This window comes from Cannabis sativa, chromosome 5 (assembly GCF_029168945.1).
Source record: "Cannabis sativa cultivar Pink pepper isolate KNU-18-1 chromosome 5, ASM2916894v1, whole genome shotgun sequence".
Taxonomy (NCBI): Eukaryota; Viridiplantae; Streptophyta; class Magnoliopsida; order Rosales; family Cannabaceae; genus Cannabis; species Cannabis sativa.
Genome location: NC_083605.1, coordinates 51777364 through 51796286, shown reverse-complemented (window position 1 = coordinate 51796286; position 18923 = coordinate 51777364). Strand labels below are relative to the sequence as shown.

The 18923-nt window shown below is 28.9% G+C and overlaps 1 long non-coding RNA gene across 5 annotated transcripts; it reads right to left on the bottom strand.

The window, feature by feature from the left end:
• Positions 1-2295: 2295 nt before the first annotated feature.
• LOC133037940 (uncharacterized) lies at positions 2296-5334 on the bottom strand. Of its 5 annotated transcripts, none has more exons than XR_009687927.1 (4): positions 5076-5325; positions 3669-3758; positions 3352-3477; positions 2300-2555 (listed from the first exon to the last, which is right to left on the bottom strand). It is a non-coding gene; the product is annotated as an uncharacterized LOC133037940 (long non-coding RNA). The 5 variants fall into 5 exon arrangements; XR_009687926.1 differs by lacking the exon at positions 5076-5325 and adding an exon at positions 4792-5065; XR_009687924.1 differs by having other exon boundaries at positions 2296-2555; positions 3352-3758; positions 5076-5334.
• Between the last annotated feature and the right edge of the window lie 13589 nt (positions 5335-18923).

The following is an 18923-nucleotide window of genomic DNA, read 5'->3' as shown; positions in this document are numbered from 1 at the left end:
TTTATTTCATGATTATATGTACATAATGTATGAATTCATCTGAAACCCTTTTCACATACTTGATCTTGTTTATTGTGTTTTCAACACATTGGAAAGTAAACATGACTATGTGAATAAAGTTTCCTAGATTTATCAGACATAGGGTTTTACTGATATTATAATCTACAACAGAGTTTACTTGGATTTGGAGAAATGCTATGTTCTTTCCAGAGCATTGGTTAAAGTAAAGCTCAGGTTGGATGCATGGAGTATGCATCGGAAGGGACCGATATTGAACTTTGACTTAGATTTATTAAACTTACCGTAATATGTATTCAAGTCAATATCGCCTAGTTGATCCTAGATCAAATGATCTTAATCCTGTTACGATTAGGCTCAATCTCAAGAGGCTATTCGTGTTCTTTGATTTGTTACTTAAGCCTACTTTTAGGTCAGGGTGATACGTACATTGTGGGAACACGGTAGTGCAATTGAGTGGGAGCGCTAACATAAACATGGAATCTATAGCTTCTATCTAGCGAATAGTAAGTAAAGGATGATCTCCTTCGAGCTTGACCAAACGAAAATAAATGGTGGAGATCTCATTTTACATAAGCTGAAATATCATTTATACAGGGTTAAGTGTTTTAAGGATTAAATACATTGTAGGGTGTAATGGTAATCTAATCCCTTTACAGTGTAGATCATTCATATGGAGGATCATTGATCAAATTAGGATTATAACAATGGATAACTAATGATGTGTCTATATGGTGGAACATATAGAGCATTCTATATACTGAGAGTGTAATTCTAAGTTCTATGCATAGATTCAACGAAGAATTAATAAGTTAGTGAATTTTAGTAATAAATTCTTGATCTACTTATTAGAAGCTCGGTTATATAGAACCATGGTCCCCGCACTAGTTGAGATAATATTGCCTGTAAGACTCATATAATTAGTTTTGATTAATCAATTATAATTCTCAAATTAGACTATGTGTCTATTTGTGAATTTTTCACAAAGTAAGGGCGAAATTGTAAAGAAAGAGTTTTAGGGGCATATTTGTTAATTATGATACTTTGTATGGTTCAATTAATAAATATGATAAATGACAATATTATTTAATAATTATTTATAGTTATTAAATAGTTAGAATTGGCATTTAAATGGTTGAATTAGAAAATTGGCGTTTTTGAGAAAATCAGATGCAGAAAAGATAAAACTGCAAAATTGCAAATAGTGAGGCCCAAGTCCACTATGTATGGCCGACCACTTTTGTAGGGAATTTAAACTGATATTTTCATTATTTTAATGCCAAATAATTCAAACCTAACCCTAGTGGAATGCTATAAATAGATAGTGAAGGCTTGAGGAAAATTACACTTCTGATTCAGAAAAAACTGAGCCTCTCTCTCTCCCTATCTTTAGCCGCCACTTTGCTCTCTTCCTTCTTTCTTCAATTTCGAAATTCTTAGTGTGAGAATAGTGCCCACACACAGCAAGTGATCCCTTAATCATAGTGAGGAAGATCGTGAAGAAATACTTTCAGCAAGAAGGAGTTTCAGCACTAAAGAATCAGAGAAAGAGATCAAGGGTCAGATATTGATAATGCTCTGCTATAGAAAGGAATCAAGGGCTAGATATCTGAACGGAAGGAGTCATATTATTTCACTGCACCCAATGTAAGGTTTCCTAAACTTTATATGTGTTTATTTCATCGTTTTAGAAAGTTCATATTTAGGGTGTTAATCAACATACTTGTGAGTAGATCTAAGATCCTAGTAAAATAATTTCCAACAAAAACAATGTTCACTACTACAAGCAAAGGCCTTTAATCCCGGTTTTTAAGGCATTTTATCCCGGTTTTCGCTAAAATGAAAACCGGGATGTATGGCAGTGGGATAAAAAGTCTTTAAAAAACCGTGATAAAAAATATACTTTTTATCCCGGTTTTTATGTAAAAACTGGGATAAAAAGTACCCTTTTATCCCACTTTTTTCATAAAAACCGGGATAAAAAGGTACCTTTTATCCCGGTTTTTATGAGAAAAGTGAGATAAAAGGCACCCTTTTATCCCAGTTTTTATGAGAAAAGTGGGATAAAAGAGTACTTTTTATCCCACTTTTTTAATAAAAAATGGGATAAAAAGTACCCTTTTATTTTAATTTATTTTTTAAAAAAATGGGATAAAATGTAACCTTTTATTCCACATTTTGCAAATAAATATGTATGTTTTCAGAATTTTTTTCTTTTAAGTTTATTACATTTCATTCATTTTTTTACAATAAATAATAAATCTAATTTTTATTTTTATAATTATATGGAATACGTATATAAAGAGTTAACTAAAAAATAAATGATTAATATAATTTTTAAAACCAATAGTAACTTGAATTAATAACCAATACTTTACATTGTGTACAAATATCTAAAATACTAAACAAAATGTCTAAAAGAAATACAATAGAATACTACTGATTATTTATAAATCAAAGGAAACAATTGACTTAAACCACTATTGTCGAAGCGATAAGAGATGTTCTTCCTTACAATATTGGGATAGGTCATCAACCTGTCAAATTAAAAAATTAAAATTAATTAAAAAGAAAGTATTCTTATATGTTGTATTTATAGTAAAGATTATATACTTACTTTTACTTTTATGACTTCAATATGAGTTAAAAGTTAAAGTATACCACGAATGTAAGTTAGCATATAATAACTACATAATTCTATAATTATTTTGGACAAGTAAAAGTATGTATTCGCGGTCCCCTTATGCCACATACGATAATTTTAGACAAACTTTCTCATACATCACTTAAGTCCTATGGTATCCACAAAAGTCTCAACCCGTCAAATAATATATTTGCTTCCCTACACAAATTATAGTACATTCATTCTCATATGTAATATAAAAGTGAAAAGAAGTATAAAAAAAGTAGCATAAAAAAAAAAGAAACACATTTAACAATGAAGTGAAACAGAGAAGGTTTTTACTTACAAGAAAGCAAGCGGATTTTTTTTTTTTAATTATTATTGTGGTAAAGAAGATGACCCACACAAGTTATTATTGTTCAGCCTCCTAATCTCATTGCATGATAAAAAAAAATTAATTATTATAGGCTTATATTTCTTAACACCACAACACAACCACTTGGTTCATATTTATAGAAGACAAATATAGTTTCTGCAGCTATACATCTAGCTATTTTTTTTTTAAATGAACATCACATATAATCTACTTCTTTCAAATATTCAGTAATAGAAAATTAAACAAAAGAATAGTGATTGCCAAAAGAATACACAATTTGCTTCTAAAGTAAATGAAGTTCAGTATATGCTAGTCAACCAAAAAAAATGCATACCTCGCAGTGCTTGATCAACTTAATCGATTGCCCCTTCGCTTAATAATGCTAGGTTTGCTACTATAGTGAAAACCAAGCACTTCTCTTGCCACATTACTCAGAACTGCTAATACAATGACATACTTGCTATAATGCAAACACAAACACAAATAGCTGGATCAGAGTTGTTTATGAGCATAAAAGATCAATATTTTATTTATTGTTCATACTAAGAAAGAACAATTCTTTCATTAGATAAAACATATTTTAAACTGGAATTTTTTCAACATTATGCTCAGTTACTGTACAAACAATATATCAAAAAATAGTGTCCTTACATATAATATCAGGTTTAGAGAATTTTGAGACTTCTTGAGACCAAAAAAGGAAAATTGAACCAAACATCTTTACGAGCGAACTCATCTTTCCTTTGCATGACATAATAACCAATCGATTAATTCATAAACAAATAGCAATTATTTTTTTAATAAACATAGAGAAATTAAATTAACAATATATATAGAGCTAGTGTATAATGTTTCCCCACTATATGAGCTTATGCAAATCAAAGATTTAACTGTTACAGAAAAATCATATTGTGTTGTTTTACTAATACTAATTAATTTGTTCCTTATTTTGTTTTATTTTTTCATAATCAAAGACACACATGTATATATTGCAAGAAGTCTAAGTCGCCTTGAACATAATCACGTGCACCAACAATCATTTCTATATCTAGTTATAACTATTAATAAAAAAGAACCATAACTCAAGCAAAATAAGAAAACAACATCATTATAACTAGTACCAGTTGTCTCTGGCCTAGAATCCAATTTATTAAGAACAAATTTTTCTTACAAACTATGTACTCAACTCTTTAATTATAATCTCACACTTTCTTTATCTCTACATACACATAGCTAGATAATAAAAAAACAAAAGCCTCTCTATTTTAATATAATCAGCGAGCTCAAGGACTAATAAGGCCGATTCTTAATAATGGGAACATACATACATATATATATGTTTCCATCTGAAAGTAGACACGAACACAAGCAATCCATCAATTATAACAAAAATAAAAAAGAAAATAGGTATCTATTCATTGCAAACCAATTTCATCTTAAGATATTTACAACATTACCTCCTTGGAATCGAAGCTGGCCTACAAAAATATTTGAATCATTAAGCATCATTGCAATAACATACTTTTTTTGGAGTTCATTTTCAATATAAATTACAAATCATGGTTGACTTAAATCAATAAACTGCTTTTACAGATAATTTTTAAATCCAATATTTGTGTAGTTTGACTAGAAAAATACTCTGAAGTACAAAATAAATCAAATTATTACACGATGATAAATTTTTGTCATTGTAAGCACACTATGGTAAATAAGCAACAATACCAGATTCAAACAAATACACACTTAAGAAATATTGAAAAAAAAAAATACTTACATATGTATTGTGGCCAACTCTTAAAAGAGATATTTTCAATGAGAACAGAGGAGATTTTGTTTTTAACTTGTAAGTGATGTTTTTCAAATAAAGATGAGATTGAAGGGCTAAACATACACACTAACCCAAAAACGAGGTTAGCAGGGATCACCCCATTTGGTTGAGAGATAAATCTAACTTCAAATTTATGAAGAAGAAAGATACCCTAATTAATTTTGGGAGTGAGAAAAACGAAAAAAAAAATTAATATATAATTCTAGAATATATAAAACTAATAATCATACCTGAAAGAACATCTTCAAAATGAGCTGAATGGACTTGAGGAAGAGAGAGAGGGACTAGGAAGCTAATTTCAGATGGAGAGAGAGGATTTTTTTTCTTTTTTTTTGGTTCAGGTTTCATGCGAGCTTAGGGTTTGGAAAGCTCTGTGTCTGTGAGAGGGGAATAATAGAGAGGTTTCAAGAGAAAGGGAGCGACAGAAAACAAAAAATCAATTGATAGGGTTTTGGCTAGGGTCTTTTCACTTTGAAGCCCATTGGACCTCAACTTTTTATCCCGGTTATTGCCTAAAAACTGGGATAAAAAGTCTTACAAAGGCTATGTTTGGCATGTGCATAAAAATAGTCTTCCCAACAAGGGTTTTGTGTCTGTTTTCCAAACGAGTCCCTTGCTCCAAACTCCCAGACTTAATTATTTGGAGACTTCAAACGTAAAAGTGGGATTAAAAGCTAAAAGATACTTTTTATCCCATTTTCTATATTTCTAAGTGTAAAAACTGGGATAAAAGATCCCTTTTCTTGTAGTGGTTTTGTTTTGAATAAATATTAAGTCAATCAAATAAAAATGGTCAAAAGAACGTTACTTTAATCGTGGCTCATGAATGTGTGAGTCCTAACTTACCCATGCGCACAAAATTGGGTGAACCTTAAGGCCTAAACTCAATTCTCAAGGTTACACTTTATATACACTTCCAAGAAAGTATTTCTATCCTATGCGAGACTCAAAGTACTATCACACACTTCATTTCTTATATCTTTTCGAAATTTTAACTAAGTTCAAACAGGTTGTTCTTTAATAAATATAAAAGTTCTAGCTTAATATTTAGGAGGAATGAATTGATATTTTTTTTTCTTGTGAAAAATAAATATAATAGATTCATGTTAACGGAAATTTAATCTTTCTGATAGTAAATAATAAGAGAACTTCATTTATTAAAAGTGTTTTTTTAGGCTCCAATTAATGAAAAATTATGTATCTTAATCTTCTATATTTATTTATTGGAATAGGAATCTCCCCTTGTCTGCTTGTACTACTCTTTATGATGCTATTTTCTTAGTAATTTTAGGAAATTTACCCTATATACTATTTTTTAATTTTTTTTTTTAAATTTACAGTTTTTGTTGCTCCGCTGATTTCTCCAGTGGATTCTATGTGGGTTGCTATGTAGATTTTTATTGTGATTAAAGTTGCTTTGTTAGTTGCTATGGGAGTTTCTATGTAGAATTTCGTAAAAATACCAAAAAAAAAAAATGTTCAAAGTGTAAAAATAAAAATGCCCCACAGTTTTTTTTTTTGAAAAATTACCCCATATACCATATTTAATTTTTTTTTCAAATTTACGGTTTGGGTTGTTCCAGCAGTTTCTCCTATGGGTTTCCATATGAGTTGTTATGTGGATTTTTGTTGCGATTTAGGTTGCTCCGTTAGTTACTATGTGAGCTTCTGTGTGGAATTTCGTAAAAATACAAAAAAAAAAAATTATTTTGAAGTGTAAAAATGAAAAAACCTTTTTTTTTTCTTTTTAACGATGAATACGCATTGAAAAAAACTATTCCTATATATCACACTCCAAATTAAAAATATTAAGATAATAGTCCATTTTACAAGAGTTTGTCTCATGTCTCTCATTTAATCTTCTTAAATATGTATATATATAATTTTTTTTAGGGAAAGTATGTATATATAGATAGATAAATTTGGAATGTGTTATATATATATATTAATAATTGTATGAATGTCTAATTTTTTTTAGTACCATTAATTGTAATCAATATTCTTTTTTTTCTTAGTTTTCTTTTTTTTTTCTTTTTTTCCCTAATATTTGACTCTTATATGTATATAAATGGAAGATTACCTATTGGAATAAAATACTAAGAAAATTCTCACCTCTTCTCTAAATTATAATATTTCATAATACAGTATCAGGCTGAGCATCTAACCAAGGTATAATAATGTTTGTTTTATGTGATATCGAATTAGTTCAAAGTCATGATATGCTAAATATATATGTATATAATTACCCATCTGATTGAAACACATTCGAGCTAGCCAATTTTTTTATTCGTTTCTTTTTTATGAATTAATATTTATACTATACATGTCTATGCTTATATATATCTATATAGATGCCTATATATATTATATATGTGTGTTGATTTGTTTATCATATTATATGCTGTTTAATTTTGTTTTCTTATTCTATATTTTAGTATTTTACTGTCTATGTGTTATATTTTGTTTTACTTTTATTTTCTTTCCATAGCTTATGTATATGTCTAATAATTTACTTTTTATTGATATAGTTTTTTCATGGAAAACCTTGCGAAACTTAAATTTGTGGCACTTGATATTTCTAGATGAAATTATTTTTCATGGATTCTTGATGCTGAAATCTATTTAGATGCTGCTATGGGTCTTAAAAACACCATCAAAGATCAAAATATTGAAACAAAACAAAATAAGGCCAAAGCTATAATTTTCCTTAACCAATATCTCCATGAGGAGTTAAAATCTGAATATTTAACCGTAAAAGATCTCTTGTGCTTTGGAAAAATTTGAAAGAATGATATGACCATCAGAAAACTGTCATATTACCAAAGGCTAAGAATGATTGGTTGCACTTGAGGTTGCAAGATTTTAAATTAGAAAGTGATTATAACTCTGTAATGTTTAATATCACTTCTAAACATATACTACTTTTAATGCCTCTAATGTGCTCTTGCACCAACAATATAAAAAACAAAATTTTAAAAAAAATATTTAGAATTAATTTCATGTCTTCTGGTAGCTAAATAGAATAATGAACTTTTGATGAAAAATTATGAATCTCACCCAACTGGGTCTGCCCCACTCCCTGAAGTGAATTCTATAATTTCTGACAATTATAATCATAGTCGTGGTCGTGATCATAATCAAAGTGATAGACATGGTCGTGACCATAATCAAAGTCGCGGTCGCGGTTCTAGTCGAAATAATGTTTGTCATCGTAATGGCCAGAATAAAAATTCGTACACTCCAATGAAAAGCACAACTCCTAAGAACAATGAAAAAGGTCCTCAAAATAATAATCATAAAAATTCTGAAAATTTTTGTTTCAGATGTGGAATGAAAGGACACTAGGCACGTACATATCATATGGTAAAATACATTGTTGATCTTTATTAGGTATTTGTAAAAGGGAAGGAGAAAATAGAAGAAAATTTTACCTATCAAGTTGATGGTCTTTTCAAAGAGCCCTTGGATATTACGCCCTTGGATGTTGCAGATTTTTTTAAGGAAGATCCCATTAATAGCAATATGAATATCGATAATGGAGATGGGAATATCCACAGCTGATCATTTTTCTTTGTTATGTAATTATTAACTTATTATTTATTTACTTTAAGGTATTTATTTTATTTGGGATGTTTATGTAATAAACTTTTAGGGTGCGTTTGGAAAGCCACAATGTAATTAGATTTGTGTGTAATTGGAGGTAATTACACACTTTGGCATGTTTGTCTGACCATGTAATTACACTGTAACTGTGTAATTAGAAGTAATTGAGGAGTTCCAATTACACTCTCCAATTCTCATGGACCCCCATGAGAATTGGATGTAATTACACTGTGTAATTACTAAAAACTTTCCATATTAAACATTAGTTATTAAAAAATATTATTTTTCCATGTAATTATTTACTATTTTGCCAAACAAGATATTAGGAATTCATATGTAATTACCACCTCATATCCAAACACACCTTGTATTTTAAAATATAGTGTAATTACTACACTGTGTAATTACCACCCTAGTAATTACCCTACCTAGTAATTACACAGTTACTTCCAAACACACCCTTATTGTTTAAGTTTTTATATTTTGAACTTATTATATTTTTTTTTGTTGTTGGTTAATGAAGTAATGGATAGTTGTCATCTTAACATGATTATAAAAATAATGGTGAGGATACATGTTTAGTGGATAGCGCAACCACTCATACAATACTTAGAAGTGATAAATAATTTTCAAATTTATCAAGAATGAAGGTAAATGTTAATACAATATCAGGCACTGAAAGATTAATTGAAGGCTCCGGAAGAGCCATTACATTGATGTCTAGAGGAACAAAAAATATTATAGATGGTGCCTTATTATCCAATAAATAAAAAAAGAATCTGTTAAGTTTCAAAGATATACGTCGTAATGGATATAATATTGAGACAATAGATGAAAATAATTTGAGTATCTTTGCGTTGCATCTATTGTTTCAAGAAAAAAGTGCATATTAAAAAAATTATCTTGTTTGTCTTTAGGTTTGTACTTTACTCGTATAAGTACAATAGAAACTCATGTTATTATGAACAAGAAGTTCACAAATCAGAAAAATTCATTTATTGTTTGGCATGATCGGTTAGGTCGTCCTAGTTCTATCATGAACATAGAATAATAGAGAACTCACATGGTCATCCATTGAGGAACCGAAAGATTCTATTATCCAATGAGTTCTCATGTACCGCTTGTTCTCAAGGAAAGTTAATCATTAAGCCATCACCAGTAAAAGTTGAAATGGAATCCTTTAGATTTCTTGAACATATTCAGCGCGACATAGTGGGCCTATTTGTCCACCATGTGGACCATTCTAATATTTTATGGTATTGATAGATGCCTCAACTAGATTGTCACATGTTTGCTTATTATCTACTCGTAATGTAGCATTTGCAAGATTGTTTGCTCTAATAATCTATTTACAAGCACAATTCCCAGACTATGCAATTACATCACAGGCTTTTAATGATTATTGTATGTCAATAGGAATAAATGTAGAACATCCTGTTGCTCATCTACATACACAAAATGGTCTACTAGAATCATTCATTAAACGAGTTCAATGAATCGCAAGATCATTACTTATGACAACAAAATTCCAAATTTTAGCTTGGGGACATGCTATTTTAAATGTTGCAGCACTTGTACGCATTAGGCCAACATCATATCACAAATTCTCCCCATTACAATTGGCTTTTGATCAAGAGCCAAATATTTCCCATCTAAGAATCTTTGGTTGTATAGTATATGTTCCGATTGCTCCACAACAATGAAAAAAGATGTGTCCTCAAAGGACGCTGAGAATATACATTGGCTATGAATCTCTGTCTATCATTAAATATCTTAAACCCACAACTAGAGATATATTTACTACACATTTTTTTTATTTGCATTTTGATGAGACAACTTTCCCAGCTTTCGGGAGAGGGGAAAAGAAATAGCTAGAAAAAGAAATTATATGGAATGCACAATTATTATCTCAATTTGATCCTCGTACAAATTAATGTGAACTTGAATTCAAAGAATAATTCATTTGCAAAATATTGTAAACAATTACCAGATGCATTCACTAACCAAATGAAAATTACAAAATCACATATTCTAGCTGAAAATGCTTCAGTTTGAATTGATGTCTCTGAAGGACAATTAGCTAATGATTCTAAAGCACGTTTGAAACGTGGTGGACCAGTCAGTTCCAAAGATAAAAATTCTCAAAAAAGAAAAGGATCAAATGATCAAGATGGCTTTAATGAAGAGGCTAAAAATTTCGAGGAAGATGTTGACATAAATAAATCTCTTGAAGAGATTCAGGTACCAAAAAATATTAGAAATGATGAGATCTCAATAAATCATGTCAATACAAGAAAAGAATGGGATTGACTCGAAATAATTATCGACAATATTTTTCCTTTTAATGTAGCGCTAGAAATTGTAAATGAAAACGAGGATCTTGAACCTGAATCTATCAAAACATGTCAAAATAGAAAAGATTGGCAAAATAGAAAGAAGCAATTCAAGCAAAATTATATTCACTTGCTAAACGCAAGTATTTGGACCTATAGCCCAAACACCTAAAGGTGTGAAACCCGTTGGATATAAATGGGTATGTGTACGTAAAAGAAATGAGAAAAATGAAGTTGTGAGATACAAAGCAAGACTTGTAGCACAAGGTTTTTCTCAAAGACCATGTATTGATTATGAAGATACATATTATCATGTGGTGGATGTAATAAAATTAAGATATTTTGTTAGTCTGGCTTTAAGTGAAAAACTCGATATGCGATTAATGGATGTAATCACAACTTATTTACATGGATCGCTAGACAGTGATATTTACATGAAGATCCCTGATGGATTTAAGATGCCTGATGCATATAATTCACGCAATCGAGAAATGTGCTCAATTAAATTACAAAGATCATTTTATGGATTAAAACAATCAAGACGCATGTAGTACAATTGACTTAGGGAATATTTATTAAAGGAAGAATATAAAAATGATCCTATTTTCCCATGTGTTTTTATAAAAAGTTAAGTTATAAGTTTGTTATTATTGTTGTTTATGTTGATTATTTGAATATTACTGGAACTCCTGAAATTTTTTCAAAAGCTGTGGAATATCTAAAGAAAGAGTTCAAAATGAAAGATTTAGGAAAAAGAAAATTTTGTCTTGGTTTACAAATTGAGCATTTAAAATGTGGAATTTTCATTCATCAGTCAACTTATATTGAAAAGATTTTGAGACAGTTTTGTATGGATAAATCACATCCATTGAGTAGCCCAATGGTAGTTAGATCAAGTAATGTGGAAAAAGATCCTTTTCCACCTAGAGAAGAACGTGAAGGGCTCCTTAGTCCAAAAGTATTATATCTTAGAGCAATAGGAGTATTGATGTATCTTGTTAACTGTACACGACCTGATATAGCTTTCTCTGTCAATTTGTTAGCAAGATTTAGTTATGCTCCAACATATAAACATTGAAAAAGGATTAAGCACATACTTCGCTATCTTTAGTGTACTATTGATAAAGGATTATTCTAATAATTGTGAGTCATAATTTATTGGCTATCCAGATGTAGGATACGTATCTGATCCACATAAAGCCAGATCTCAAACTGGATATTTGTTCACTTTCGGTGACACTGCTATATCATGCTAGTCAACAAAGCAAACTCTAGTGGCTATTTACTCAAATTATGGTGAGATACTTTCAATTCATGAGGCAAGTCGAGAATATGTTTGCTTAAGATCACTGACACAACATATTCGAGGAACATGTGGATTAACATCTAATAAAGACGAACTAATAATTCTCTATGAAGATAATGATGCTTGCATCGCTTAAATTAAAGGAGGGTACATAAAAGGAGATAAAACTAAACACATTTTACAAAAAATCTTCTTTACACATAATCTTTAAGAGAATGGTGATATCAATGTTCAATAAATTCGATCAAGTCATAATCTTATAGACTTATTCACAAAGTCATTACCAACATTAATTTTTGAGAAGATGTTTCACAAGATTGAAATGTGTCGATTAAAAGAGCTCCATGAATGCCAAAATGAGGGGAAGTAATTTCTTACTGCACTCTTTTTTTTTTCGACCGAGTTTTGTCCCACTGGGTTTTCTCGGCAAGTTTTTTAGTGAGGCAGTTATTATGGACATTCAAGGGAGAGTTATAAATATTAATAATTATATGGATGTTCAAATCTTTTATTTATTACCATTAATTATAATTAATATTCTTTTTTCTTAGTGTTTTTTTTTTTAATTTCTAAACATTTAACTCTTATATGTATAAATAAGAGATCATTCATTAAAATAAAATATTAAATAAATTCTCATCTCTTCTTTATTTTCATTCTCTAAATTATAATATTTCATAATAGGATGTAATTCTAGTTCATTGTCTAATAATAATTTATAGTAGTATTAAAGTAATTTATATATTACTTTAAATTCTAATACTAGAACGGGATTAGTTTTGGAGAGGAATTAAATTTATTATTATATAAACTAATATAATATCTATTCTATATAAAGTGTGCCTATGTAACTGAAATTCTTGTTTTATGAGAAATTTATGGGTGATTTTTTATTTTTATTTAATAAAATAATAAAATATTATTTATATATAATAAAATAATAATAAAACAATTCCTATTAATATTTGAATTGATATTTAGCATATTTCAACTCTATATATAATCACAACTATAACTCTAGAAATTAAAAATATATATATAAAATAATCGTCCATTTTATTTATATTATTTAGAATAATTTATTGTGGTTCAAGATCACAATGAACAGAAAAAGTGGCAAAAACACAAATGTAGTTCAAAATCATAGTAAACTAAGAAAGAATGAGAAGAGATTATTAAGCATTAAATATTCTCAGTAAATACACTCAAAGAATCGCATTGAGAGAGGAAAAAAAAAAGAATACCAATTGTGATATATATAAATAAATAAAAGCTAAGAATATTATATAATTATTTATATTCTATATAAAGTATGCCTATATAACAATGTAATCTGAGAATTATTTAAAGAATTTTTATTTATATTAAAAATAAAATGATTTATTAATAAAAATAAAATGGTTTATTAATTTTGAAAATACAATTTTAAAAATTAAAAAGTAAAAACAAAACCAAACCAAACAGATTTTTTAAAACTACCAACCAATCAAAAATTTTCGTGTGGACTCATCTTTTAAATTTTTCAAAAACATAAAACTTTTTTGAATTTTAAACTAATCAAGCCTTTGTATATATGTACAGTTTGATAATAGATATATATGGGGTGGATTTTTAAATAAATTTAATTTTGTAGGTGAAAAAAATGACAAAATTGGTTGTAAATCACAAAGAGATAATTGAGGTTGAAAGGATGAGTAGGGAACCGAATATAGTTTATGATCGTAGATGTATATTTATATTAAAAATAAAATGATTTATTAATAAAAATAAAATAATTTATGAGAAATTCATGGTTTAAAATATTTAATTTGATATCTTAATTATTAATAAACAATACCATAAATATATATCTACGATCATATAAGAATTTTATTCTAAAACTATACGATCATAGATTAAGTGGTCAAGGTCCAAAGAAAAATAATAATTTCTTATAATCTGAAATCAAGACACGAAAAACAGAAACTAATTGAATAGGACTCTATTCAATTGAGGTGTCGACCATGCATGGTAAGTAAAAAGCTATATATTAAATTTTATGTCATGATACAATTAAAAATTAAATAAGAATTTACTACTATTTATATATTATATATATTGCTAAAGATGGAAAAGTATTGCATTTATATATCCCACGATGTTTCAAAAATACTTTGAAAAGTTCATCTTGAATTAATTATTAATATGTAATAAAAAATATTAGTTATTATACTATTACTTCAAACAAAGGAAAGTTCTAGCGGTGCTTCTACTTTCTAATCATAAACCTCAATTTTGGTTTCTTTAACCAGCTCCCACACACCACTTACTTACTCTGAATTTATAATCATTTACAATTTTTTAACACTCAAAAAGTTACTAAGTTTGTTTTCTATAGCTCTACTTATTAAGGTAGAAAAATATTTTTAGATTGACTCTATTCTGTTTATTAAATGAATTATTTTCAAGTTGACACATTAACTTAAAAATGACACAATAATGACCTACTACAAAGTATACACTTATATTCATTCTATTTATTGAGAATCAAAACGTCAATCTTCTTCACTAGATTAGCCAGAGACACATAATATTTGGACATAAACACAGAACACAATATTATAACTCAAACTCAGAAACACTTAGTCGAAACTTGAATGAATAATGCCACTCTTTTAAGTTTTAAGACTGTATATGACTAGGCCATTTTGGTTATTGTATTATTAATCCTGCTACATAGTTGATCATGTTTAGATTTTTGATGTGAAATTTCGTATTGTGAGCTTTTTAGAGTTTCTTATAGATTTCAATGAGTAATAGATTTATATAATTATACTTGGAATAAATTTTCATAATGTTGTTTGGTGGATTCCTATTTTGTTATTAGGTAACATAATATTATTATTCGTTAGGTCTGTCACAATTATTATTAAGTGAGAATGAATCAATTTAAAAACCTTTTACTATATTGAAAGGTGAGATTGATTTTAATATGAGCTTAGTTATATTTAATTTTATTTTGTATATCTCTTGATTTATTTGGAAACAAAGAATAAATGACTACACTATATACAATACCATGACATCACTCCAACTACGTAAAGTTAGAAGAATAAAATGAGAGTGTTAGAAAAATTTGAAAATGCGACAAATGAGAGTTCACCACTCAAATATCAAAAGCCTTAACGTTAGCAAGTACAAAAAGTATACACCGGCTTAATTTATCATCGTTAAATTTTTAATACTCTACTAATAAATGCTATATTTTCTGAATTTTACCTATACTCGCGTTGCAACAAATTATTATTTTATAAATACTTTTTTTTTTCTTAAAAATGAACACATGGTAATGAAGTTGAACCTAATAACTAATAATATATTTTTTTTAATTTTTAATTGTATCACTTTTTAATAACGTAGAAAAAAACTAGCATAAAATTTAGTATACGTGCCTCGCACGTAACTTTTTACTAGTATATACATATATATGGACTTACTATTTGGAAATTTTAAAAAATAACTAATTTCTTAGTCCTTAAGAAGAAGCAAGCTAAGCTTTGTTTATAAAAATATTAAAGTAATATTTGCCATCATCTAACCCAACTGCTCTATTATTATTTCATCTTTTTATGATTAGTACTTTTCACTTGGTTATCTATTTCTTTTTCTTTGTTTAAATTTCGGATTAAGTGGTCCTTTGGCCCCGCATTTAAAAAGGAGAGTGGCTCATTCAATCACATGTGAGTTTGTTGATAGGATTAGGATATCATCTCGTGAATGATTATTCACAAGCTGGTTTTATGTGGTGGACCCTCGTATGGCTACAAGTGGATGATGAATACTGGCTGAGGTTTCTCTACATTTATTTATATCTTTCACATTTTAATTTTAATTACTACCAGTATTTGATTCTACTCGATGCATATTAGTCATTTTTTATAATAGCTTATTTTTAAAATTCAATCATACCAATTTTATAATAATTATTTAATTAAAATATATGATTTTTTAATTAAAAAAATAATATATAGAATTTAATATTAATGTATATTTAACATCTCTAAGTATTATATTTTTTTTTGAATAATCAAGTCTTCTAAAACTAAGGAAACAATTACAGTAGGTAAATTAACATTACTAAAAGTACGGTCAGCCTTTAGAAGAGAAGATCACGCTAACCAGTGGCGGACTCAAAATTTAAGTTGAGGGGAGGCAAACTTTTTTTTTTTAAGTGAGGGAGGGCGTACCATTTTTTCTACATAATATAACATATTAAAAATTAATGTAAATTTGTATTTTATAGTATTAAATATAGTTTAAGTAAAAATAAAAAAGTTGACTTCAATGATTGAAATACTAAATACAAATTTTATTGATAGAGATTAAAAAAAAATAAAATACTAAAAGGTAAATATGCTCTTATTGGGATTTGATCCCATGACCTCCCCTATCTATAACATAAAACTTAACCATTATGCTAAAGATTGTATCATGTTTAAAAAAATATTACTTTTCTAAAAAATGTATACCTTAACTAACTAAAATGCATATATATTTTTTTCTCGATTTTTTTTTTTCAGGGGAGCCACTGCCCCACCTCGCCTTAATGTGGGTCCGCCCCTGGCGCCAACGCATGCGCAACCTTATTAGCAGGTCGCTTCACAAAATTAAAAGAGACATTATAACCATCGACAAACAAAGCTTTACAATCTGAAATTATATGGCCATAAGGAGAGGCCATACTTTTATTCTTTTGTAAATCCGAAACAACTCTAAGGCAATCTGACTCCACAATCACACTTGGCCATCCATTATCTTTAATCCAACTCAAAACCTCTTTTATTCCAATGGCTTCAACCTCGTGAGGTTGCAATATGCCCCAACCTTCTTCAATGTCTTGGCTTGAATGACCATACTAGTCCAAACCGAGCAACCAAGCCAACACCAAAGTTTCTCTCATTAGTAAAAAGTGGTCCATCAACATTAATTTTGATTATGGGAAAAATTGGAGGGTCCTGTTAGGTTATTTTTAGTATTAATTTTAAATTAAGTTTAGTATATTTTTAATTGAGTTTTAATCGTGTTTGGAGCATTTTTACGCTTGTTATCTTTTATTTTTGCAGATTTAAAATAGAAGAAGATTATAAAATATCAGAGAAAAAGATGGGACAAAGATAAGAATATCATGATATTTAAAATAGAAAAAATTGTGCAAGCTGAAATTTCGAGCCTGAATTCGACGATGTTATGATTAGATTTTAGAAAACGTCAAAACATTAAAGTTCTAGATATCTCTTTTATCTTTCCGGAACATCTTGAATCGTCCGATTCCGATTAATATCGAGAGAGTTATGGCCAAATTACTATCAGTCAACGCAGCAGAAAACTCACCTCCTCTTCTAATCCTAAGCAGAATAGGTTTTCTAAATCTAAGGAGAATAGGTTTTTTTCTTCAGCGAATTTTATCTTATTTTATCATTTTTCGGCTATGAAAGAAGGGGACTTCAATAGTTTTGGCAAGCAATTTCAGAGAGAAAAAAAAGGAGAGAATTCAGATACAGAGTGGAGAGATAAACTGCAAAATTGGAGGCATACTTCTCAGGGTTTTCAGCATTCTTCTTTTCTTCTCTTCTCTATTTTCATCTCTTTTCTTTAGGTTAATATGTGTAATTGTGCTTCAATGAACATGAGTAACTAAACACTTTATTAGGGTTAGATGGATATTGTTTGACATTGTTTATGGTTTTAATATGATTTATTTTCCCCCTAATTTCTATGTATTCTATTTTATTTGTGCTTAATTACTTTTAATTGCCTGATCACCAATTATCTGTCTATGATTTTGATGCGAGATCTGAGAAGTGAGTGTCAAATATGCTATAGTAAAATATAACTGAATTTCGATGTAGGACGAGAGTACCTATATGGTTTAGATAACTTATAGGGTTTCTGTGTTTAATGCCTGTTGCATGTTAAATTTATCACGAGAGTAGAAAGTTTGCATGTAATTGAGATTTATATATCTAAGAAGACTATAAATTACCTTAGTAAACCTGTTATTGCATAGAAATTAATATTAGGAAATAATCATATTAGGCCATATTCAATAGAAACAATTGAAATCGAAGCCCTAGTTTTTATTAACTTTCAATTTTCTTTAATCATTGCTTCTTACTAGTTTTCTTATTTTTCATTCTTTTCTATTCTTTTAATTAACCAAAAAGAAGTAAAACTTTAATTTTAACGTACTTAACTACACTCCCTGTGGGATCGACCTCTCTCCTAGTGAGTCTACTACTTGAAACGGTACGTACACTTGCGTGTGCAAAATATCGCAACAGGTCCAATTCTCAACTCGAACCCGGTTGGGTTCATTAGGAATTCTTAAGTCTTGTGTTTGAGCATTACACCAATCAACAAAGTTTAGTTTTGCTAATGGTAACACTTCCTCGAATGTAGGTTGTTTAGCATTTCAAATCGCATCATTTTTAACCCTCCAAATCGACCATAAAATCATACTAGCTTCCAAGGATTCTGTCATGTCCCAAGTCCTCAAGCCCTCTTCCCACCAACTGCAAAAATTCATAGCAGCAGCTCCAACATCAGGAACCCGTACCTGTTTCCAACAATTTTGAGTAAACTCACAATGAACAAGGACATGTAGAGCAGTTTCTGGTGCAGCCATACACAATGGGCATGAAGATTTAATAGGTACATGCTTGGTTGTAAGCTAAAATCTAGTAGGTAGACTGTTGGTGCACACCCGCCATAAGAGATCTTTAACTTTTGGGGAGTTTAAACTGCCACAATTTCAACCAAACACTAGAATTATTAGGTTGATCATTGCTTGTTTTTTT